Source organism: Capra hircus, chromosome 7 (assembly GCF_001704415.2).
Source record: "Capra hircus breed San Clemente chromosome 7, ASM170441v1, whole genome shotgun sequence".
NCBI lineage: Eukaryota > Metazoa > Chordata > Mammalia > Artiodactyla > Bovidae > Capra > Capra hircus.
Genome location: NC_030814.1, coordinates 77,527,198 through 77,554,338, shown reverse-complemented (window position 1 = coordinate 77,554,338; position 27,141 = coordinate 77,527,198). Strand labels below are relative to the sequence as shown.

General features: G+C 35.6%; 1 protein-coding gene across 2 annotated transcripts in view; it reads right to left on the bottom strand.

Annotated features, from left to right (window-relative positions):
• PRR16 (proline rich 16) overlaps positions 1–27,141 on the bottom strand; it is a 278,577-nt gene that overhangs the window by 534 nt on the left and 250,902 nt on the right. The window lies entirely within an intron of this gene.

The following is a 27,141-nucleotide window of genomic DNA, read 5'->3' as shown; positions in this document are numbered from 1 at the left end:
AAACTTTTCAACATGCATCACCCCCAAAAAAGAGTTAATCAAGAAATCAGACCTATTAAGGTAGAGCCTTCATTTTCAATTACCAAACAGTATTTTCCAAACATTTTGCCTAATATAATGTTTCATTGCAATTTATATAGCCTAAATATATTATCAAACTGCCAAAAGACACCCTTTTTCATGATATACCACAACTGCCCAAGAACTAGCCTTTCTTTAGAATCTATGGTACTTTCAAATTAGCACCTTAAAATAATGCATATCCACATTTGTAATTAATGAATAAATTTTTCTGAAAACACTGGAAAATAAAACCTAGCCACAATTTTCACTCTGCCCTCCTGACATCAAACAACCACTAATGTTGAGCAAGTATGGTCTTCTCTTTACATTATGATGTAATAGAGAATATTTCTGCAATAATTTATTATACTAGATCCCAAAAGTTATTAAAATAAATCTTGGGCCATAATTGAATAGCAAATTATTAGAAATCTCAAAGACACAGAGTAATGGTTTTAAGTGTATTTTTAATCCCTTAAATCCATCTGAGAACCCCCTGTTTTAAACCTTTTCATTTGAGGGTAGGTAAGGCCCAAGTTCAAGATATTTTCTCCAATACACAGACATACATATAGACAACAGCATAAATCTTTTAGTCCTTCTGTGAGAGACCCTTAATCATTACCATTCTATTGGATGAATTAGAATTATTTTCATTTTTACTCTCAACTACCAGGATACAGTCCTACAATGAAATAATTTAAATAATCAAAATTTTTTTAAAAAAAAGCTCTCACTCAACTCTAAGATTAAAACTAAAGAAGTCACCCAACATAATTAGTAAATGTGTGTTGAGGACTTAATCTGGCTCATCATTAAAGATGTTTTATGAAAGAGAAGTCATAGAAGACAAGCTTTGGTCGTGTAGTTGTTTAAGATGATGCGAGACTGTATCAGTACAGAGGAGTGGAGAAGGCTGGACTGAACTGGCCTAACCTGTACTCAGTGCAACATGGCTTATATCTGCCTGTGTCATTTTGTATCACCTAGAAATATAAATCCTTTATATATGTTTTTCTTTTGCTTATATAGAGGCAATTGGCATTCAAATAATTACTAATGTATTAGCAACAGTTCTACAATAATTAAACTTTCAGTTTTACTATTAAAAGTATGCAAAATGCACAAAGGTGACTTTCTACAAATATATAGGAACATAATTCATGTACTTTGGACCAAGACAAAAGTCAATGTGCCAATTATATTTTCATAGCTCTGTGATATTGGAGAAGGAAATGGCACCCCACTCCAGTACTCTTGCCTGGAAAATCCCATGGACGGAGGAGCCTGGTAGTCTGCAGTCCATGGGGTTGCAAAGAGTCGGACATGACTGAGCAACTTCCCTTTCACTTTTCACTTTCATGCATTGGAGAAGGAAATGGCAACCCACTCCAGTGTTCTTGCCTGGAGAATCCCAGGGATGGGGGAGCCCGGTGGGCTGCCGTCTATGGGGTCACACAGAGTCGGACATGACTGAAGTGGCTTAGCAGTAGCAGCAACTCTGTGATATAGAACTCCTTAGTAGGCTATATCATTATTTATTACAACTTACTGAAACTGGTAAAACAATCTATCATTCATTCTAAAATATGTATTCACCATCCATTGTATATCAAATATGCTCTAGGAATCAGAGATACAAAAATGTAATCTCCTGCCCTCAAAAAGATTAGTACCAGAAGGTAATAGTCATAGTAAAAGAAGAGTTGTGCCATAAAAATATATTTAAAATAACAAGTGGAAGCATGCTAGTAGAAGCCTACAGAAAAAGGCATTTGAACTGAAACTTGATGGATGGGTTGGAGTTTGCAAAAGTGATATGTTGCTATTTATTATGAAATGTAAGTATTGCAGATGGAGAGAACCACATGGGCAACAGTGCAGAAGCAGGGGAGAGTGTGGTACCTCTAATATTGTATAGCATAGAAGTGGAGGGAGAAAATATGAGGCTAGCAGGGGCTTAAAATGTTTTTTTATTCCATGTGAAAATATTTAGATTTTTATCTTAAATGTAATAGGAACAGCTGGAGAATTCTGATGAGAAGAGTGCCTGGAGGAAATGTGGAGAGTACAATGCAAGGGAGGAGGGATGCATATGGCAGACATTCACAGAGAAGCAATAGAAAAGCCATCGGCTGAAAGCAACAACTAATAATTCCAGTTGCAGATGATTTTTTAGTGGCAAACTCAAGAGAGAAAAATAACTCATTCTTTCTTACTTCATTGGGACAGGGTTTCATTCATTTTCTACCTATTTATGATAAGAGCAAACATTATGAAACTTTCCTTGTTCCACCAAGTTTTTCATGGAAGCAGATACTGCCTCTGAGCCCTAAGTGATCATACATTTAAAGTAGAGAATAAAATCTTCTGTTCAATAACTAGTACATGTCTAAGTCCTCAATTAGATTCTAAGATTGGGTATTAAGGAATACATTTAAGTCTTGCTGAGTTTTGAAGATGCATTGCCAATATCCAGGCCTTTCACTGTATGGTATTAGATATCAATTCAATCTGTTAATCTCAGACTCAAATATTTCCTCCCACTAAAGAAAACCCCAAATAATATTTTGTGTATAATTTCCCAATTAAAATTTTTCATTAATTTTCATTATTATAGGTCTTAAAATACAAACATTTTTAAATCTCAGTATTCTCTTTTTTTTATGTTTGCTTCAAATATGGAAACATGTAATACAACATCACAATTGCACAAGTTAAATAAATTTACTCAGCAGTGAAATATGAAACATAAATAACATATACCAAAATTTTGTATAATCAATAAATTGAAGTGCTCATGGAAATGCTTTCTGATCCATTCTTCAGATTGGTGGGTTAATTGCTTCATTTTTAAAATTTTTAGGCTGTGAGTCATTAAATGTCAAGTTACTTTATGTAAGTAGCATCTTAAGTAACTGAGAACATTTCTACACAGCAAGAACAACAAGATTTTAAAATGTCAACAACAGCAAATAATGCTAAAGAAAAATTGAAAATATTACAAAAATTTTGTCCAGACAGAAGTGTCTCATGATTCTATATCTATGTGAAACTTTTTGTAATTTTTATGATTATTTCCTTTATATTTCTTAAATATAAATACATAAATTTTATATAAATATGTACTATTCTAAAATATATTTTATAAAATAAATAAGTATTTATATATAAATATATATTATGTACACATATATATAATTTAAAATATTTTAAACTGTGGGATAATCTGTCATGTTTCATGAATCTGCTTAATTTTAAGAAGTAGTAACTATGAAGAGATCAAAGTCATTTCAATAAAGTCTGTCTTATTTCCCCCAAACTGTTAAACTGATAGCAGCAAGATAAAGTCAAATAAAAATGTATGAAGTACCTATTCTAAGGAAGATATTAGGCCAAGCATGGAAAATTGAGGATAAAAACTTAGATTTCTCTTATATCTAAACACAGAGCTAAATACTTTCACATATTATTCAATCATTATATCAAGCTATGAAATAGATAGTGGTGGTCTAATCGCTAAGTCACAACTCCATGGACTGTAGGCCTGCTAGTCTCCTCTGCTCACGGAATTCTCTAGGTGAGAATACTAGAGTGGGTTGACATTTCCTTCTCCAAGGGATCTTCTGGACCCAGGGATTGAACCCATATCTGCTGCACTGCAGGCAGATTCTTTACTGCTGAGTCAGCAGGGAAGCCCCTAATGAAGTAGATGTTCTAACCAATTTCCAAGTGTGGACATTCTGGCTCTGGTGAGACTAAATCAGGGTCAGCACTACAACCTGAAGCCAAATTCACTATCCCCATGCCATTTGACACTATCACTATAGAGATGACTATTTGTAAAACAGAGTAGGATCCACATAGACTGAAATATTTGCTATCTGACCCTTTATAGAAAAAGTTTGTCCATCCTGGTTGAATCTATCTAACTTGTTTGTTGTAGTATTACTTATGAATCTAACTTCATATTTTCCAAATGGATTGCCAACTATTTTAACTATGGTTACTGAATTACTAAATCTTTTTGTATTTTGCTATGCTATTGCTATTATTAAACAATTCACATACATACATGATGTATTTCTGGACACTAGTCATCTCCAGTATACATTTCAGGTTCAGATGTCTTTTTCTTTTAAATTTCTTTTAAAATTCTATGGGTTAGCATGGGATTTATAAACTAATTGGGACAAAATTGACATCTTTATTATAATATTAATATGAGGAACTTATTGGATCATCACAACTATTTAGACTTCCATTTTAGGTTGCTCAGTACTATTTTCTTCATAGGCATCTTTAATATTTCTTGTTAAATTTATTCCTAGATAGTATATAGCTGCTGTTTCTATTTTGATAGAATATCTTAAATCATATTTTGTGTTAATTACTGGTATAGAAGACTATGTTGAATTTTTAAATATCCTTATATCTAGCTAATTTAATTACTTTCTCTTATTGGTACTAATACATGAAGTGAAGTGAAGTGAAAGTCGCTCAGTCATTTCCAACTCTTTGCAAAATTCTCCAGGCCAGAATACTGGAGTGGGTAGTGGTTCCTTTCTCCAGATCTTCTCAACCCAGGAATGGAACCCAGGTCTCCCACATTACAGGTGGATTCTTTACCAGCAGAGCCACCAGGGAAGCTAATAGGTTTTCACCAATTCTCTTGGATTATCAAGATAAGTAATCATATCATCTATAAATACTGTTTCATCTTTTTTTCAAAGTTTAGACATTTTGTGGTTTTTATTTTTGTCTTTTTTCATTTGTTTAGTATCTCTAGTAAAATGTTAAAACAGTGTCAGTGATAGAAGTAGTTCATAAATTTTTTTATTATTATTCCTATAATATGGGAAAGTCTTGACTGCTTTTTTATTTTCTTCTCTTGTTATTGTTTTTAATATTTCTTGAGGCTTTTGGGTTATTTATATTTTTTCTATAAAATTAACTGTTCTACCTACACTGAAACATAGAAACCCTTTAAATGCTTTTCCTTCTGATTCCTGAAGTTCCTCATTTATTTTTTTCTTCCTCATCTTCAATGGCATGATAGACTGAGTAGTTGTGTGCCTAAAAATTCACACATTGAAACCTAATCTTCAATCTGATGTCATTTGGAGGTGTGGCCTTTTGGAGGTGACTAAGTAATGAGGGCAGAACCCTCACAAATGGGATTAGTACTCTTATAGAGAACACGACAAAGAGCTCTCACCCATTCTGTCATTTAATAAGTACAGGGATAAGTAACCAAGAATTGGGCTTTCACCAGACTCTGAACCTGCAGGTGCCTTGATCTTGGATTTCCTGGCCTCCAGTTGTGAGAAATAAATGTTTGTTGTTTAAGCCACCCAGTCTAGTATTTTTGTTAACCCCAGTCCTAACATTTTAGACATTTGGCAAAAAGAATTATTTTGACATTCTTTTCAAAATGAAACAAATTATTTTTAATCAAATATTCTTTCATAGTTTGATAATTTTTGTTAATTTTTTTAATCTTTATTAGTTTTCTTATCTACTTTTCTTGAGAAGATTTTATTATTCTTTTTTCAGTTTTCTGAGTTACACTATAGCTGTAATTTTGAATTTTATTGCATTGTAAGTCAGAGAATAAGGCCTGTTTGGTAATTCAAATTCCTAATATTTGTGTTTTCTAATATGAGTGGTAAAGGTAAGGTAAAGTCGCTCAGTCATGTCTGACTCTTTGCAATCCCATGGGCTGTAGCCTACCCTATGTCCATGGGATTTTCCAGGCAATAGTACTGGAGTGGATTGCCATTTCCTTCTCCAGGGGATCTTCCTGACCCAGGGATCTAACCCAGGTCTCCCACATTGTAGACAGACGCTTAACCGTCTGAGCCACCAGGGAAGTCCAAAATGAATGGAGGGATGGCAAAATATTTTCTCCTTCTTTATGAAAAGAAATATGACCTTGAGAGAACTTTCTAGCTTAGTTTCCATGGAAACCTATGTCAGCTGTATTATCAGGCTACATTGCTTATCATAAAAATAAGCCCTTATTTGTAAACTGAATCTAGTCTGGGGGTACTGTGGCTGACTATAAATACCTTGTGGAATTTGAGTGAGGTACATTTTTGCAACTGGTGATATTTTTTGCTTATGGGCTATTATAAAAGATACTAATTCCTATCTGGGACACGGGAAATGTTAGAGTAGGTCTCATTCCTACCCATGATCTCAGATTTATACCTGAGCTGTCATTTCACAGTGCTAGAGAAAGCCTTTAGCCCTAGACACTTGTGGGAACTGTCATGTTAAAGAATCACCTGACTGTGCCCAACTGATTCACTTTGTTTATTGCATTATATCCTTCTAATGAAACCATTGTCAGGTGTAGCCTATTAGGGTCATGTGAGACTGACTGCCCAGTTGAGCCTAAAACCAGTAGTGGGTATTGTACACATGGAGGTTCTTTTTCATCCATGCATTTACAAAAATGTAATTGGCTTCAATATTCTGTGATGTATAGAAGGCTTAAGGGGAAACTGTGTACCCCCTGCATCTTGTCCTATAATCTGAAGATGTAACTAACACCTGAGTCCCCTCTGGATGATGCCAAAGTTGTCTTAGTCATGATAAGCCTACAATAACAAAGTCTGATGCAAGTGAGAATTTTGAATGAGATTAAATAACAGTCTTCCAGAAAGAATTAATAAAAATGAACAAGCCACTATAGCAAAAGAAGTTGGACAGAGTTTGTTTTCTTTTTAATATGTGCAAAAAAAAATGTTTCAAAAACCTTTTAATGATAAGAATTCTGAGGCAATCTTTTTCTCAAAAGATAGGTAAGCAATGTTACCTGTTTGAAAGAGAATGTAAATGAAGCATTCTAGTACATAGATAAGAAGACCTAGGTGGACTTTAAAATACATTATGTGCTATTTCCTCTCACTCATGTAGTATGCTTTATATTCTGCCCATGTATTGGGTCCAAGTTATAAAAAGTTGAATTTTTTTAGTTATTGCACAGATACACATATAACTTGGTCTAAAACAATTAAATTAGGAAAAGCCAGTTATGGATGTTCTTCATTATCATGTTTGCATTCCATTAAACATCTAGCTAGTTTGGCATAACATTTTATTTCATGCTTCACAAACTATGAATACTGAGAAAATTACCTTGAAAATGTTTATTCTGATATGAAGAAAATCACACTGCTAATTCCAGCATCATGTTCTACGTTGGCACAACTAATTTCTTCTTATGAATTATCTATGACATTTTCTAAAATATGTGTGATTCTCTGATAGCTGCCCTGTTTTTCATATCCCAGAGCAGTGCAGATACTGACTAAGAAATCTGTAATTCCATGAGCAGGACACACTGAACAAACTAGGTAATGCTGGATTTATTGCGGATATTTAGTAAGTACATATGTGCCTGACAAAGCAAGTTTAGAGAGGCAATAGCCAAGCCTTTAGAATCAGATGTCATTTTCTAACTGGTACCCTAAAATACCATGCACCTCAGAATTTCCCTTCTCATTTGAGCTAGTGTATCAGACATGACATTCAATAATACTATTTCTAAATTACTAAGTCTAGTTCCAAAATATGCAGAGTCCAGTGAAAAATAGAATGAATGTCCCTTGTGCAAAAAGCAAGAACAAAAGCTCTCTCCTCTCCTCCCTAGTCTTTCTTTCTTTTGTGTGCTATGTAATGTCCTGCTCTTCTGAGACAGGTTGAATGCAGACTCACACAAGCGTTGGCCTGCAAATCAGAGCACATCACGCGGCTGCCAGTGTTTTGGCCTCCGCCAAGCCAAAGGGAGGCAATGATCTTGGCATGTGGGGGGCAGTGGGTAGCCTGGAGCTCATCCTGGTGGGTGGTGAATGTCGAACCACACCTGAGGGAAAGCTTCAAGCCCCAGAACATTCTCTATTATCCTATCAGACTTTACTTATGCAACACAAATTCAAAGATAAAAATTACAAGACATTGACCGCAAAGCATTAAACCCCAAGCTTAAACCGGTATGTGGGTACATTGCGGGGGCAGGATGCTTCTGAAGACAAGGCCCTATGCAATTGCAATGGCCACACACCCATGATTGAAAGTTGTCCCAAATAGAGTGTTTCATTGGCCCCACTCCAAGCTTAAGGAGTTAAGCTTTGAAATTCAGAATAGCCCCAAGCACAGGTCTAGCTTTGTCTATTACTATGTTCTGTTATCTTCCGTTTTTTCTTCAAAAGCAACTACATAAGAACAATACACATACCTATATAAGGATTTACATAAAATAAGCTTATTTACATAAATAAGCTAAAGAAACACCTTAAAATGTTTGTATGACATGGCAACATCTTAGCAAATGGCCACTTTATTGTAAGTAAATTATTAGTGCCCACTTGCTAAGATTTTTTTTTTCAATGAAAAATAGAGGCTTTATCTAGTGTGTAAACTTGCCATACAAATGTTACCTTCTGAAATAAGAACATACTCTGTAAAATTCATGTATAATACATAGTGTTAATGAAAATCACTCAGTCGTGTCTGACTCTTTGCAACCCCATCGACTGTAGCCTGCTAGGCTCCTCTGTCCATGGAATTCTACAGGCAAGAATACTGGAGTGAGTAGCCTTTCCCTTCTCCAGGGGATCTTTCCAACCCAAGGATCAAACCCAGGTCTCCCACATCATAGGCAGATTCTTTACCAGCTGAGACACCAGAGAATCCCAAGAATACTGGAGTTTGGTAGCCTATCCCTTCTCCAGTGTATCTTCCTAACCCACAGATCAAACCAGGGTCTCCTGAATTGCAGGTGGATACTTTGCCAGATGAGCTACCACAGAAGCCCATAATATATATAAGATATAAGTACTGGACAACTGAATATGGGGAAATTCTCTAAGAAAATTAGCAATAAATATAAATAAAAATATAGAAGTGTTCCTATCCATAGAATATCTGCACCTGCACAGCAGAAAACACTTTGTTATTATCTTAAACTGTAGCTTTCTTTTTTCACATGTGTTTACCTATGTAGAATCCTATCAGTTTGAAAAGGATGTTTTTCAATTATTTTACCAATTAATTTAATTCAGTTTAAATCAATTTTATGACATAGTTTTTAATAATGATGGAAATTATGTGTTCTGGAAGATATTATTTATAATAGTGAAGTTATTATAATGTGGTAATGCTATAAGATATTAATGAGATATTTATAATTATTTCAATATATGTATATCATAAAAGACTTTCAAAAATATATCTTAAAAGCTTACCTTAGACTGTGGATATTTTTGTCAACCTTTTGAAAAAAATTTTATTATTTCTACACGTCACTCCAAATCTTTGTTGTGATGAGACAAAGAATCGAGGAACATACACTCACGTGACATACATAAATGATACATTTAAATATCATAATTAAAGTCTTCCTTAGGAAAAGAGTAAATTTTGTGGGAAAAAAGTACTTTTATTTCATCCTTTCAGTCGAACGTGGAAGTATTACCTTGAAGAATACTTTCTACAAATATTTTTCCTCTGCTCATTATGGGCACAAATGAATCACCAGATTACTCAAGATTGCCACCAACTTGGCTAATGCTAAACTCTGCATGGACTGATCAACTAGCAAATTCTTGCAAATTATAAACACAGTGCCTGGTATGATGTTATGGTTTTGGAGTCTGAGGATCATAATTAAGTTCCGTACCACAGTACTTTTAAGGACAAGAAAGATTTTGAGATACAATTCTCTCATCAGTCAAAAAAAATAAGCACATAGCATGATTTCATTTCTTTTAAATAATGCCATTTGCAGCAGCATTGATAGGCCTAGAGATTATAATATTAAGTGAAGAAAGTCAGACAGGCAAAGACGAATATCACATAGTATCAGTATCACTTATACGTAGTGTGTGGGTTAGTCACTCAGTTGTGTCTGACTATTTGTGACCCCATGGACTGTAGCCTGCCAGGCTCCTCTGTCCATGGAATTCTCCAAGCAAGAATACTGGAGTGGAGTGCCATTTCCTTCTCCAACTCATATGTGGAATCTAATTTTAAAAGTGATACAAATGAAGTTATTGACAAAGCAGTTACAGATATTGCAAACAAATTTATGGCTACCAGATGGGAAACGTGGAGGGGAGGGATAAATCAGGAAGTTGGAATTAACAAACACACAATACTATATACTTATATATCTAATATGTAATTATGAGATAGATAACCAAAAAGGACCTCCTATAGCACAGGGAACTCTACTTAATATTCTGTAAAAATCTATATAGATAAAACATCTGAAAAAGTATAAATATAAATATATATATGACTGAATCATGTTGTACAACAAAACTAACACAATATAGTAAATTAACTATATTTTAATACATTTAAAAAAATGGAATAGACATTAACATGTACCTCCCAGAGTTGATGAAGAAAATACATGAGAACGTAGGTAAAAGTGATTTTACAACATTGATGTATTTCCTTTCATAAAAAGAATCATTGGACAAATACACTTTGGGGGAGATAAGTCCATAGGAGACTTGCCATCATCTGGTGCTCCACCTCCCACAGCTGGAGGAGGCCACAGTAGTGGATTTCGAAAGAAATAAAACCAGAGTCAAAACAACCATCCTTCTGCTCTTATTAACAACATTGGCCATTTTTGCACTCAAAGTGTTACAAATGTTTTCTAATATGTAATTACTTTAGGGCAATAAAGTGCATGGTGAAAAAATACAGAAGTGTAAACAAACGCTTAAAGGAATCAATGCAGAAAAAACAGTCAGCAGTACACTTGGTCTGTTTCTGTGAACACAGAAAAGCACACTAAATAAGGATATTTACTTCTTAATCTGAGAAAGTGGCGGGGGGCGGGGGGTGTGGAATTTAACTCTAAAACCTGGATGTTTACTTACCCTGGCTCCCCTTGATCCTCACTAATGGTGTTCAGAGGACAATGTTGTTTTTGTGTTTATATTGTTTTATTTTGTTTTTAAAAAGTCTCTGCTTTCATAATGTATTCATTAGCCTAGGCTAAACAGGTATGTCACTCCTGCTAATGATTTTGAATTGTTTTCTTTAAAGCCAAGAAGGTTTTAAAACCCCCTTCTTCCTAAACCCCTTTTTTCCTGCCCCTCCTTTTAATTTCCTGTTTTTATTCACTGACTTGCTGCTTAAAGAAACAATTGCTGCCAGATTGGAGAGCACTGTGAAATGAATGGCTGTGGTATTTATCCCTTCTTTTGGCAAAACTCCTTTGTGTAAGTGCATTAAAGCCTGCTGAAACTAATGTTAACACGTGCACATTTCACTGAGTTTCCCTGGAAATGAGGCATGCTGGAGGAACGGCATGATTTTTTCATGATGGAACGAAAGTATCTTCAATCAAAACAAAATTAAAATGCTAACACTGCTCCCTCCTCCTTGCTTAAATATTATGTCAAACCGCATTCGTTTCAGGTTTTTAATTTATTACATGAAACAAATGATACCAATACTTCCCCCTCTAATATCTGCTGATGTTTTTCAACAATTAAGTTCTCCAGACAAACAATAAAATGCTGCTCTCATTTTTATGATATGGCAGTTCTTTCTTCTGGCTTTTAAATAAATGATAGGATGCCGTTTGTGAAACAGCAAGTGGGACTTTATGGGTTGCATTTTTATTAACCTCATATAATCAGTTAACTAGTCTTTCTTCCCCAAGCACAGGTAGGGTTAGAAGTCAAGGTCAGGGAAGTTAGCCATTACAAATCTGCTAAATAAAGTAATTTTATAGTCTGAACAGGAAATCAGAGATTCTCTTGAGTTACTAACATCTCTGAAGTTACTGGGATTCCCAGGTGGTACAGTGGTAAAGAACTCACCTGCCATTGTAGAAGACGCAAGAGATACAGGTTCAATCCCTGGGTCAGAAAGATACCCTTGAGAAGGAAATGGCCACCCACTCCAGTGTTCTTACCTGGAGAATTCCATGGACAGAGGAGCCTGGCAGGCTACAGTCCATGGAGTTACAGAGTCAGACACAATTGAGCATGCACTAGACTTGAAAAAAACATTTAGTTACCCATGCCCAGAGGTTACCTCTAGTCTCCATCTCCCTTTTTAAAACATTGTATTCAAAAGAAAATAAAAGTAAAGCAAACTAAAATATACTCTATTTAAATGTTATTTTTTGTCTTCAAAATGCTTTGCGTTTTAGGCACACAGGACTGCATACTGTAAGCTCAAGAATGGGCAAAATGTCTTCCACCAACTATAATAAAATGGTATTTCTGGAAAGTTTTTGCAACTGCAGCATATGGAAGTTCTCTAAATTTTTTTTTTTTTCTGCTCATCTTGAGAGGAGTTAAGAGAATGTTACAAGTTTTTTAATTGGTAGTTATCTAGGATATTTTTCACTTAACCTGAGAAAAGGTCAATTTCCTATTACCTTTACTTCAATCTTGCCACCATTTGGAACTAGAAACTATGAGTATCCATATGTATACACACACATTACCAATAGAAAGCAGATGATCCTTAGTAAATGAGACAAGTAACTGAACAACAAGCAGTCTTCACTGCCATTAAACTTGAAATTAATCAGAAAGAGGTCCCAGGTACCCTAACACTATTTGCCTTGATACTTCACAAATACAATTCAATGACATATCGCTTTAATTCTAAAAGATGTAAACTATACTATCAAAGTATCACTAACGTATTATATTTAGAATTCAATCATTCTTTCAATAATGACTAAACCAAAAATAGTCTCAGTATTTGACTCTCAAGGCACTTTTGAAGTCTAATATATTCTATTCAAATATTCCCTCTTTCACCTCAGGAAAAATGTACAGACAGCATGTATGATTTCTGCACTTTCAATTCTGCATTGCCAGTGGAATTCTAACTTTAATAAAGGCCCAGAAGCCAGTGTGCTTCTGGATAAACCAGATTCAAGGGTGGAGATGGGTATAATTTTAAAAAGGCCTCATGGTATATGCAATAAAACCTTAGAAGCTTGAGGCAATTTAGTGTGAATATAAACAACCCCGTACATTTCAACAGCCTCCAGGTTCATCTTTAATAAAATATGTGCAATGTTTAGTATCCTTGGCATTACTAACATTCTAGTCTGTATAATTATTTCTTTGGGGTCAGGAGGTTATGTTGTGCATTAGAGGCTATTTAGCATCATCCCTGGACTCAGGGTCATTCAATATCTTAAAACAAAAAGTTAAATGGTGTTACTTTGTTCGTTCACCCAACTTAAAACTGGTGAACTCTTACCCTCTGCAGTTAACTGCAATGAAGCTAGTGTATATTCTTTTATTAATAGCATTAAGAATTGTGGTTAAAAAGAGAGTAATACTTGTTCTACTCGAACAAGTAGATAATACTACATAATACTTGTTTTTACATAGAACAATGTTCTATACTACTTATAATTGTATTTTAGAGAGCTAAAACGAAAGTTACAGTTTTTAGAGCTGATAGTAAAATTTTTATTTCATCCCCTCCATGAATTCATCATTCCTCCATTATTTAGCCTGGCCAGCGAAGACAGCGTTTGACTACGATGTTTCAGTACCAAGCAACGTCTTGAATTTTACATAGTATTGTCAGTCCCATTACAGAAACATTTATTGGCAATGTTCACAGGTGCATGAATGACTCAAGGCCTTTGGAAAACAAAGGTGAAGTCATTAAAGAAAAGTTATGACCAACCTAGACAGCATATTGAAAAGCAGAGACATTACTTTGCCAACAAAGGTCCGTTCGATGGCATCACCAACTCGATGGAGGTGAGTTTGAGTGAACTCCGGGAGTTGGTGATGGACAGGGAGGCCTGGCGTGCTGCAGTTCATGGGGTCGCAAGGAGTCAGACACAACTGAGTGACTGAACTGAACTGAATGCCTTAATACAAAACAGTTAGAGAATGTGCTGGCAAACGGCACTTGAAACAGTAGTGTGGCTCACTTGAGGGAAGAAAACTGCTGATTAATACACTAGAATTCTCTGACATTATAAATAAATTTAGTAGTGACTGCAGCTGTGAAATTAAAGATACTTGCTTCTTGGAAGAAAAGCTATGACAAACCTAGATGGCATATTAAAAAGCAGAGACATTACTTTGCTGACATAGGTTCATCTAGTCAAAGATACGGTTTTGCCAGTAGTCATGTACGAATGTGGGAGCTGGACCATAAGGAAATCTGAGTGCTGAAGAATTGATGCTTTCAAACTGGTGTTGGAGAAGACTCTTGAGAGTCCCTTGGACTGCAAGGAGATTAAACCAGTCAGTCCTCAAGAAAATCAATTCTGAATATTCATTGGAAGGACTGATGCTGAAGCTGAAGCTCTAATACTTTGACCACCTGATACAAAGAGCTGACTGATTGGAAAAGACACTGATGCTGGGAAAGATTGAAGGCAGAAGGAAAAGCAGATAACAGAGGATGAGCTGGCTGGAATGCATCACCAACTCAATGGACATGAGTTTGAGCAAGCTCTAAGAGATGGTGATAGACAGGGAAGCCTGGCGTGCTACAGTCCATGGAGTCACAAAGAACTGGACACGACTCAGTGACTGAACAGCAAATCCTCTAGACAAATAAACGATATGGACTTACCCCATAGGCAGATGTACACCTATGTAATCTTTCTCTTACAGTTTCTAAATTCATAGACAGCCTTCTAATTTCATGATTTCTATATTCAAGAATTCCATTCTTTGCATGGAATTCATCTTATACAACCCTTGATTTAGGGTTGTACAAATTTAATCATAGTAGGTTTTATTTTTAAAAATCAAATATATACATATATTTGGAGATATATCTTTAGTGTCAATAGGGAATATTCTTTCTTCCAAATAAACTCATATAGATCATGGTTTTACAACCCTGTACTACTGACATTTCAGTTGGATCATTCTTCACTGATAGTAGGGAAGGGGAAAATGGCAGATGTATTGTGAACCCCTGCTCAGTAGGTGCCATTAGCAACCCCCAGTTCTGACAATCACAAATGTCTCCAGGATTTGTCAAATGTCTCCTGGAAGGCACATTTGCTCCATTTGAAAACTACAGCTATAGAAAATGACAAAAGAAAGTCTGATATAATTGGCCTCTATTATCAACAGGTTTTACATTCTCAGATTCAACCAACTTCTGACTGAAGATATTTAAAAAATTCAAGAAAGTTCCACAACTTGAACTTGCCATGCTGGCAACTATTTACATAGCATTTGCATTGTATTAAGAGTATTAAAAATCTAGAGATGATTTAAAGTATACATTGAGGTGGGAGGGGGACATGCCTAGGTTATATACAAATAGTATGCCATTTTATATGAGGAACTTGGGCATCCTCAGATTTTGGTATCTGTGATGGCGGGATAGGGGTCCTAGAACTAGTCTCCTGCAAAGATACTAAAGAATAAACACAAAACTATGAGAGAAAATATAAATGACCTGGGGTAAAGTGATAACTTTTAGATACAAATCAAAAGTATAATCCATGAATTGTTTTTCTTTCCAAAGAAAAATGTTTTCATGGGAGAATTTTCTAGAACAGAAACAGCTAAGGCCATTGTTTCGATCTCCCATTTTGAGAGGTACAACTCAATATTTTCTCCTACCTCCCTAATCTCATTGTAAGAGTGAAAAATTCTATTTTTCATAGATGACAGAATTAGACAATAAAGTTATTACATCCCAGCAGCTGCTTTTTTATCTATTTTTTTCATCTTCCTTTTTACAAAATTAACTTTCCCTTTAAGAAATTAAATCCTCCAACTTGAGTAAGTAACAAACTGATATCTTCATATCAACGGGAAATACATCAACTAAAAAAGAAGTGAAGCATTGTAACAGTTAGTTAATAATTGAATATAGTTCCATCTGCAATATAAGCAAGTTTGTGCTCTTATGGAAAACGTTAACTTGATATAGTACTGTAATGGGAAATCTGTAACTTACGGACAAGGTAAGGGATATATCGGCATCAGATACAAAAATCTGCTAATACTCATATTATACAGATACTGAAAACAATATAAAGCCTGTTTTTCTCTTCTCTGCCATTCTGTTGTCCCCAGTCTTGCTCTGTAGAACCAAGTGTTTCATCTCTCTATTATCATTCATATTTCTTAGTCTTATTTTCAGTATACTAGAAATCTATTTGCTTCCTGTATTTATTTCCTTGTTTCCTGATATGTTATCCATTCCATTCTGGGGGCCACTCCTCCCCTTAACTCTTAGCAGGTAGTCTGATAGAAATAGTGTTTTTCCCTTTAACATAGAACATCTGATTTTTTAGCTAGGCAGTTGGTCATGCAGAATAAATACCATCTTGATGGTATATGTGGCCATCTAACAAACCTGGAAGAGGATGGAAGTGAAAGTATTGAGTGGCAGCCTTTGGAAAACTTTTTAAAAGAGAAGTTGCCCCATACTATTGTTAACGTTTCTCCCTTTCCTCAAACTTGTTACCTGGAATGTAGATTTGATGGCTGGAGCTCTGGCTGTCCATTTACACAATTAGTATGAACACATTATTTCAGAGACGCCCAAAAGGAATGCTGAAAGGAAACTCAGTGTTGACTTTGTAGACCAGGAGTGCCATATCAGCCCTCATCTGCCTCAAGACTTGTATATAAGAAACAAACGTATAATGTTTTGTTTCTAAAACCTTTGTGATTTGGGGACTCTGTTTTTCACATAGGAATCTAACCTTAACAGGTGAGAATCTACTCTGAATGGAGCATATGATCTAAGTCTAAGTAAAAAAGTTGATCACATTTCTCTGTTTCAGAGGGAGACATTTACTACACCAGTATCTTGTAAGAAAGCATACTTAGAGCTATCTCGAACCCATACTTAGCCAGAAAAAATGTTGATAAGTGAACTATAAAGATGCTATCCCTGTCACAAAACCTCTAAGTATATTTTGGTTTAAATATCAAAATTCATATGACCTACAAAAAAGAAGTGGACTCTTAGATACAAAGCATAAGCTAGTGGTTATCAGTGGAGAAAGGAGAGGGAGAAGAGGCAATATAGGGTAGAGGGAAGACAAGGGGATTATTATAGGACTATATGAAATCATGTGCGTGAAAATTTTGAAAGTTACAAAGCACTGTAAAATTTAAAGAATCTTTCATTCGATAAAAAAAGTACTTTAAGTACTAATAAATATCTTGGACATAGGATTTCAAACCAAAATAAACATTAATAGAGACTTCACATTAGTTCCAGGACAAACTTTGAAAGAATAAAATAAGAAATGTTCTACAAACAAATATGTTTGTGAAATACCACATACAATTTGTTCCCTGTTGTAGTATCTTAAAAAACAATAGCATTGATATATCAATAATCATGCCTTAAAGAAAACTAGCTGGTTTTCTTTGCATTTTCTCAAATTATTTTTATGACAAGAGCTGTTTCATATTACTTATTTGTGTGTGTTACATACTCTAGGAAATACTATAATAAAGAATTTTTTTTTTAAACATGTTAGAGTGAGGCCAAAATTCCTCACAATCTAGTTCTTAAATATCCCAATAAAAGTATATACCCTATACTTCTTAAAATGTTTTTAGAAATAATAAATGTTAATATTAACAAATGCAAAGAAGACAAAGAAACAATCAAAAACATTTCCCCAATGGACTCTAAATTCTCTCATAAGAAATCACCATGTCAAACATGGAATGAAGCTGATTCTAGGCATTTCTCAAATCACATATATAAAGATATAAAGACATACAGGTAAGTAGGGATATTAAATAAATGTTAGTGGACAGGCGACAGATAAGTAAATGACCTTTAAATTTTGCCTTATGCTATATTTAAAAGTTATTTTAATAAAATAAATTTATTTTTAACCAAAGCAATATAAACTTGGAGACCCTGAAAATATTGGTAAGATACAAGTAAATTTTTCTTTCACAGATAAAATATTAACAATCTCTGTAAAGGTCACATACAATTTTGATAAATAGTAAGAGTTTCACATCATTCTTAGACTAAATAATTTAAACTACTTCAGACAATAAACTTGTACTTCCAGCACTAAAAGATGAAGAAACTAGCTCACTTAGCTTTTGTTCCACTTCTACTACATTCAAAAGTGTTGAATACATTTTTTAAGCCCGAGTATGGTCTTGCAGTGTGTGGATTATAGTCTTTAGTTCCACGATGTTTTCCTCTTTATATCTTTGAGTATTTTTGTGTTCATCATATTCTTCAAAACTCCAGTCATGCTTTATTTTACTTTGACTATTTCCACATATAGTCAATTTTATCTTTATTACTTTCTCTTTCCTTTATGTGATTCTTTCAATCATATACCATAACCATAATCTCTAGTTGGGTTTCAATAGTTATATTTTTTTAATATCATTATGTCACTCTCTTTTTAAAACAGAGGTGACATTTCTTGACAATTTCTTTGAACTTGAAGAATTTTTTGTCTAAAATCTTGTTTTCACCTTACAAGTAATGGTCCCATATTGTGTATTCTTTAAGTATCTTTCTCTTCTCTTGTAGTTTCCATTTTTAAGGTCCTGGATTTTATCTCCCCACTTAGGAGTTATGTTCAAACCATGACAGCTTGTGTACTACATACTGTCAAATGAACATATAACGCAACAAAGAAGAGAAGGGGCACCAAATTTGATTTCTTTTGTCTTGAGTACAGTTCAGTCACTCAGTCGTGTCCGACTCTTTGCGACCTCATGAATCCCAGCACGCCAGGCCTCCCTGTCCATCACCAACTCCAGGAGTTCACTCAGACTCACGTCCATCGACTCAGTGATGCCATCCAGCCATCTCATCCTCTGTCGTCCCCTTCTCCTCCTGCCCCGAATCCCTCCCAGCATCAGAGTCTTTTCCAATGAGTCAACTCTTCGCATGAGGTGGCCAAAGTATTAGAGTTTCAGCTTCAGCATCATTCCTTCCAAAGAAATCCTAGGGCTGATCTCCTTCAGAATGGACTGGTTGGATCTCCTTACAGTCCAAGGGACTCTCAAGACTCTTCTCCAATACCACAGCATCAATTCTTCGGCGCTTTGCTTTCTTCACAGTCCAACTCTTACATCCAGACATGACCACAGGAAAAACCATAGCCTTGACTAGATGGACCTTTGTTGGCAAAGTAATGTCTCTGCTTTTCAACATGCTATCTAGGTTGGTCATAACTTTTCTTCCAAGAAGTAAGCATCTTTTAATTTCATAGCTGCAGACACCATCTGCAGTGATTTTGGAGCCCAAAAAAATAAAGCCTGACACTTTTTCCACTGTTTCCCCATTGATTTCCCATGAAGTGATGGGACCAGATGCCATGATCTTCGTTTTCTGAATGTTGAGCTTTAAGCCAACTTTTTCACTCTCCTCTTTCACTTTCATCAAGAGACTTTTTAGTTCCTCTTCACTTTCTGCCATAAGGGTGGTGTCATCTGCATATCTGATGTTATTGATATTTCTCCCAGCAATCTTGATTCCAGCTTGTGCTTCTTCCAGCCCAGCATTTCTCATGATGTACTCTGCATATAAGTTAAACAAGCAGGGTGACAATATACAGCCTTGACGTACTCCTTTTCCTCTTTGGAACCAATCTGTTGTTCCATATCCAGTTCTAACTGTTGCCTCCTGACCTGCATACAGGTTTCTCAAGAGGCAGGTCAGGTGGTCTGGTATTCCCATCTCTTTGAGAATTTTCCACAGTTTATTGTGATTCACACAGTCAAAGTATTTGGCATAGTCTTGAGTACCCTCTCACTAAGTTGGCTATTTCATTTAGACACAAGCCCAGCCCCATCCTCACTCATCCAATTATCAGCATTTAACCAGTACTAGCTGGGCTTCCCTGATGGCTCAGCCAACAAGAATATGCTTGCAATGCAAGGAGAGGCGGGTTCAATCCCTGGGTTGGGAAGATCTTCTGAAGGAGGAAATGGCAACCCACTCCAGTATTTCTGCCGGGAAATCCCATGGACAGGGGAGCGTGGTGGACGACAATCCATGGGGTCACAAGAGTCAGACATGACTTGGCGACTAAACCATCACCACCACCAGATGGGTGTAGCTCATTGATCTGGTGATTGCTGCTTCTTCTCTTCTCTTCACCCATCTTGACATGCAGGACTCTCCTTTGCATAGGAGTTCAGTTACAGACAATAAAAATGACTACCATGGTTTGTCCATTAGCATCACGTTCACTGCTATCTAATTCGTTCTCACATTCATTGTGAGAATGAATTAGCTTTCTACACAGATGCCTCCTGACTCTGTAATAATCTGTCTTAGAGCTCAGATGTCCTCATTCTACTCCAGGGATGATGAGATAAACTGCAATCACTGCAACACCTACTTTCACTTCTACTTTTACTTCCTGACCCAAGTATTGAACCTGGGTGTCCTGCATTTGCAGGCAGATTCTTCACCACCTGAGCTACAAGGGAAGCCCCACTCCCCTTTTTTTTTTCTATGTAGCTTCATCTCTCAGGCTATTCTCTGGCTCACACTTGGTAGTGGTCAGAGCTACTGGCAGTGTGTTCTGGTTGTTGCCAATATTTGTACCACTGATGCTCTCAACAGATTTTGAAGAAGGACAACAGGTTAAAACCTTGCTTTTGCCTTCCACAGCCAGAAAACTGACTCCAGGCTTATAATCTTTAAAACATTGCAGGTTTTTAAGGTGTGTTTAAGGATAGTTTGAGTATTGTCAGAATTTGTCTCTGTTTATTTTTAACTTGGGGTTTCCCTGGTGGCTAAGCAGTAAAGAATCTGCCTGTCAATGCAGGAGACACAAGAAATCTGGGTTCAACCCTTGGGTCATAAAGATCCTCTGGAGAAGGAAATGGCAATCTACTCCAGGTTCTTTGGAAAGTTCTGTGGACAGAGGAGCCTGATAGGCTATAGTCCATGGAGGTGCAAAGAATCAGACAAGGCTTAGTGACTTAACAACAACACAAACAATTTTTAACTAAGTCAGCAAACATATTTAGTATACTTAATCTAGACCATGAACTATGCAAGGTACCAAAAAATAGAGAAATAAGGGTTTTTTATCTTACAATCAAACACTTCACAAATCCAGTACTGAAGATAGGCATGTAAATAAGCAATGTGTGTGTGCACGTGTGTGTACATGTGTGTATTTTAATGACACAAATACACCAATAGAGGTATGGGAACTAAGAGGAGGGAGCAAAAGAATTGCATATCACTGCAAAGAGAAGATGATATCTGAACTGTGGCTTAAAATATTAATTAGGAATTTACCAAGCAGAGGTGGACAGGAAGAAGTAGTTATTGAGAAAACTGTCTGCAAAGAAAGGCATGAAGGCATAAGATATCTTTATTGGTTTGAGGACACTCAGTGACATTTTCTTTCAGGAAGAATGGGTGTGTATTGGGAGGAGAGAAGTGTGTTTGAATAAACAAACTTGAGACAATAATGTTAAGGACATTAACTTTTAACACAGAGAAATTAATAGGGGATGATGAATGACTTAGTTTTGAGATTCTAATGAAGTAGGAAATGCAGGGCTGACCTTACATAGCAAGTCTCTCTCAAGCACCAGATGCTACTTTGCTAATACTGCAGAGTTTCAGTCTAAGGCATTTTGTCATCACAGCTTCAACTCTGTCCTCTCAAGCATGGCCCACTCATACAGAGCAATTCTATTATGTCTCAAGCTAGTTTTATTCTCAGATGCCATAATATGAAAAATGTTTCATTCCATTATTTAGTTAGCTTCACTGCAATATATAAATAGCAGGTACATTCACTCAAGACCACAGTGGTAGGCAATGTCTAAGCAGGGGAAGGAATTGGTCAAATCTGTTTTTGAATTATTTTGTTACACTTCACTTAAATTTGCCAATTATGGGTTCCTTTCAAATATTCTTTGAATTTAATAGAAGTCCTAAGAAACATAACCTGCAGTAGCTCTTACTGCAAACCTTTAATTTCTTTCAAACAATTTTACCAATCTTTTTTTTTTTTTTTTGTAATTTTCTGCTCATAAAATCTCAGGCAGTTATTTTGAATGAAGTTTATTTTTTCCCCATATTTGTTGAGTATTAAACCAAGATAATGAGTTCTTGAGGTTTTTGCTTCAGCTTCTTCGAATGTACAATTAAAGGCAGATCAGAGTCACTATATTCAATTCATTCAATAGCAAAATAACTGAAAATTTCCAAACTGAAAATAAGAGAAGCCAGGGACCAAATATTGTAAAATGGATAAATATACTATAGAGAAATCGCAGTATGGGGAGAATATGACATAGTAAAATGAGTAATGATATTAAGGAAAGAACCAATAAGTTACAATAGCTAACCCTTGTTCTTTAAAACCTTTTATAGAATGGTACTATAGGATTTTACTATTCTGCAAAGACTAATCTATATTGACTAGAAACAAAAATATGGTGAAATTAACTTTATTGAATGGACACCTCCTTATATAAGTTCACTTATATGTGTCTATATATGACAAATCCACAGAAACCAAAAATCCAGTGTTGGCTAGGGCTAAGAATGGATAGATGAAATAATATTTAATAAGCACGGGGTTTCTATTTGGGGTGATAAAAAGTTCTGAAATTTATTGTGGTAATGGTTACATAATTTGGTGAATAAATTAAAAAACACTAATTGTACACTTCAGCATGGTGATTTTTATGGCATGTGAATTATATCAATGAAGAAAACAAGGTGACACAATAGAAGACTAGGAAAAGAGTTGAATAGACCCTTCACAAAAGAGGAAACCCGAATGGCCAAAAGATCTGTCTTTTTTTTTTAATGCTTAACTTCATTGAGCAGCAGAAAAATGTAAATAAAATGACACCAGTACATATCTATTGGAATAGATAGAGCAGAAGAGAAGTAATACCAAATTTGGGGAAAGATGTGATACAACCACTACTCTCATATTCTGGCAGTGCGTGCGTCCTAAGTCACTTATGTCATGTTCAATTCTTTGCGACTCTACAGACTGTAGCCCACCAGGCTCCTCTCTCTATGGGATTCTCCAGGCAGAAATACTGAAGTGGGTTGCCATGCCCTCCTCCAGAGGATCTTCCTAACTCAGGGATCAAATCGATGTCTCCTGTGTCTCCTGAACTGGCAGGCAGGTTTCTTTACCACTGAGCCAGTTGGGAAGCCCATTCTGACAGTAAGTATACTGAAACACTTTATAAAAACTTTTTGAACTATCTACTAAAGCTGAACAAACAGATACATAAAACTCTTCAATTCTATTCTTAGGTGAGGACCTACTATACAATAGGTTTACACTGATGAAAGCACAGGTACTAAAATGTTTATATACGCATGCATGCTCAGTCATGTCCAACTCTGTGCAACCCCATGGACTATAGCCTGCCAGATCCTCTGTCCATGGAATTTTCCAGGCAAGAATATTGGAGTCGGTTGCCTTTTCCTACTTCAGGGGACCTTCTTGACCCAGGGATCAAACCCACATCTCCTGCATCTCCTGCACTGGCAGACCGATTCTTTACCACTGCACCAACTGGGAAGCCCAAAATGTTTATAGTATCACTGTTTATAATAGCCAAAAAATAAAAATAAAAAGATAAATGCAAACCTCACTATTAATGATGTTTATCAAAACTGAATGGATATGTACACTGTGGCATCAGTTCAGTTCAGTCGCTCAGTCATGTCCTACTCTTTGTGACCCCATGAGCTGCAGCACGCCAGGCCTCCCTGTCCAACTCCAGCTCCCACCCAAACTCATGTCCATTGAGTTGGTGATGCCATCCAACCATCTCATCCTCTGTCGTCCCCTTCTTCTCCTGCCCTCAATCTTTCCCAGCATCAGGGTCTTTTCCAATGAGTCACTCTTGGCATCAGGTAGCCAAAGTACTGGAGTTTCAGCTTCAACATCAGACCTTCCAATGAACACCCAAGACTGATCTCCTTTAGGATGGACTGGTTGGAGATCCTTGCAGTCCAAGGGACTCTCAAAAGTCTTCTCCAATACCACAGTTCAAAAGCATCAATTCTTCAGCGCTCAGCTTTCTTTATAGTCCAACTCTCATATCCATACATGACCACTGGAAAAACCATAGCTTTGACTAGATGGACCTTTGTCCGCAAAGTAACGTCTCTACCTTTTAATATGCTGTCTAGGCTGGTCATATCTTTCCTTCCAAGGAGTAATCGTCTTTTAATTTCATGGCTGCAATCACCATCTGCAGTGACTTTGGAGCCCAAAAAATAGTCTCTCACTGTTTCCACTGTTTCCCCATCTATTTGCCATGAAGTGATGGGACTGGATGCCATGATCTTTGTTTCTGAATGTTGAGCTTTAAGCCAAATTTTTCACTCTGCTCTTTCACTTCATAAAAGTATGTAACAATGAGAACAAAAACTGAAAGGCAGATACAACAATATGGATGAATCTCACAGATATAATGTCGATTAAAAGAAGTTATGAAAACCTATGTACTTATCTTCTCTTGTATATAAAGTACAAATCAGAAGAAACTAATCTGTGCCACTGAAAATCAAGAAAGCAATGACTCAGAATGTGAGAGATACTGACTAAAAAGGAGCATACAGCAGCTTTGGAAATGGTCTTCATGATCTACTTCTGTATCTCAGTGCTGGTTACCCAGTATGCTTAGTCTGAGAAAATCCATTGAGTCATAAACTAATAATCCGTGGATGTTAACGTAAGCATATTGTAATTCAGTTTATTTTTATGGGTAAAGAGGTTTTTTAAAAAAATTAAAACAAATTTCTTGATTAAAAGATTCTTTTCATAGCCAATTCTTTTCATAAAAATTGTTTTCTTAAATGAATATAAAGATGAAAAGACAAAACTTTAAGTGTTCTAAAAAAAATTCCCCCAGAGTTGCATTTTTCAGTTTATATAATACAGTCTGCTGAAGTTGATCTATTCTAAACAGTTTCTCACCACAGTGACAGTCCAAAATCAACAGCTTTTATTTATACATGTAAGGTCCTTCCAGGGTACGTTTGAATCATCAAAGACAGACAAAGATGTGTTTGATTTCACTTAAGTCTATTTGGTTAAATCTTCACTCTTAGAACATCAGTAAAGTCATGTGTGATATCGAATGGAAAATATTTCAGATTATTTGCTTTAGCAGATGGCCATGTGACACTGTGTGATCTATTATTTATATTTTAAAGACATTTCATTTTAGAACTATATAATTTTGTTCTCTGTTTTCTTCCTTACTTCTTAGGTATACACCCAATACATAAATGGGTTTTCAAAAGTATAGGAACTAGAATATTTATGCCAACACTGTTTATTGTAGGCCAAAACTGCAAACTTCACTATTAATGATGCCTATCAACAGTAGAATGGATAAATAAACTGTGGTATATTTCCATAATAGTAGTATATAACAATAAGAATAAAAATCAAAAGCTGTGTACAACAATATGAATTAACCTCACAGACATAATATCAATTGAAATAAGTTCAGTTGTTCTTGAAACATTCACGAATTTTCAAGGTTTAATTATTTATGCCTGAATAATATTCTGGTTGTATGTTTGTGTGTGTATGTATCACAATTTGTTTATCTATATATCTGTTAACACTTAGGCTATTTTCATGTCTTAACTATGGAATCATGCAGTGCACAATTTACATGACAGTGCAAATATCTCTTCGACATAATGATTTTGTTAGTGGATTTGCTGGGTAATATGGCCATTTTTTTTGGCTGAAACTCCAATACTTTGGCCACCTCAAGCAAAGAGTTGACTCATTGGAAAAGACCCTGATGCTGGGAGGGATTGGGGGCAGGAGAAGGGGACGACAGAGAATGAGATGGCTGGATGGCAACACCGACTTGATAGACATGGGTTTGAGTGAACTCCAGGAGTTGGTGATGGACAGGGAGGCCTGGCATGCTGCAATTCATGGGGTTGCAAAGAGTTGGACACGACTGAGCAACTGAACTGAATTGAACTGATGGCCATTTTATTTTTAATTACTTGAGCAACTTCCATACTGTTTGTCATAGTCGCTATATTAAAACTCTTCCTGATATAAAATTCAAAAAAAATGTTATATTTGTTACTTCTCAGTACTATTGTAAAACCCATCTAACAAATGTTAGCCTCTATTTGTTGAATGTGATGAATATTTGACTAGAAAAGCTAATGTGTCAGAAACAACAGTTTTACAGTGAGAGTATTTAATGTTTACCTCTTCCAAGTTTTCTTTCCTTGAGTTTCTTTAAGAAGAGAACTTAATTTCAGGGATGTAAAACAATTTGTGGGAATAATGGACTTAGTGAAAGTAAAACAAATTCATCTAATATGAAGTGTTAATATTTACTCTACACCATCTCTTCAAAACAAACTGCATTGAGAAGCATGGGTTTTTTTCTGTATATATCCCATCACCCACCCAAATAAATTATGAACATATCCTATTCCAATAACAAACAAATATGTTCCTATAATTATCCTCATAAGGGCATCAAAGTCACTATCTGCACTAAAATCTACTGGACTTAAGAGGCCAACATCACTCTCCTAACATATTAAGTAGGTTCCTGGGGAGTAGAGGTTGAAGAAGCAATGATCCTCTGAGAGGAGGTATTTGGAATATATTTGTGCCTAAACTCACCCACATTTATATATGACATTCCACATTCCAGAGTCACACCATTTTAGCTCCTCTCTTAAATCAGAAAAGCTGTCAAACTATACAGAGTCATTGTTGAAGTAACTTTTTAGTGCATATGAAATCATTTAGTGTTTGTCCAACCAAGGGAAAATGAAACAAAGCAAACAAAAAGTGAAAACAATTGAAATTAAAGTTTTAAAAATGTTTCGTTGGTAAAAATCAAGTTCCTGGTAACAAGTTTTGGAGGAAAATTATGCCTTCTCCCATAATATGCTTCAGGACAAGATAAAACCAGAAACATGGAAAAAATATTCAGGAAACAGCAAAAATAATATATGGAACATGACTAGGAATCACAAATCTTTCAACATTGTCTATAGATAAACAGTTCCTTTTCTAAACAAAAATTAAAAAAACAATAATATCAAATTGTATTAAGT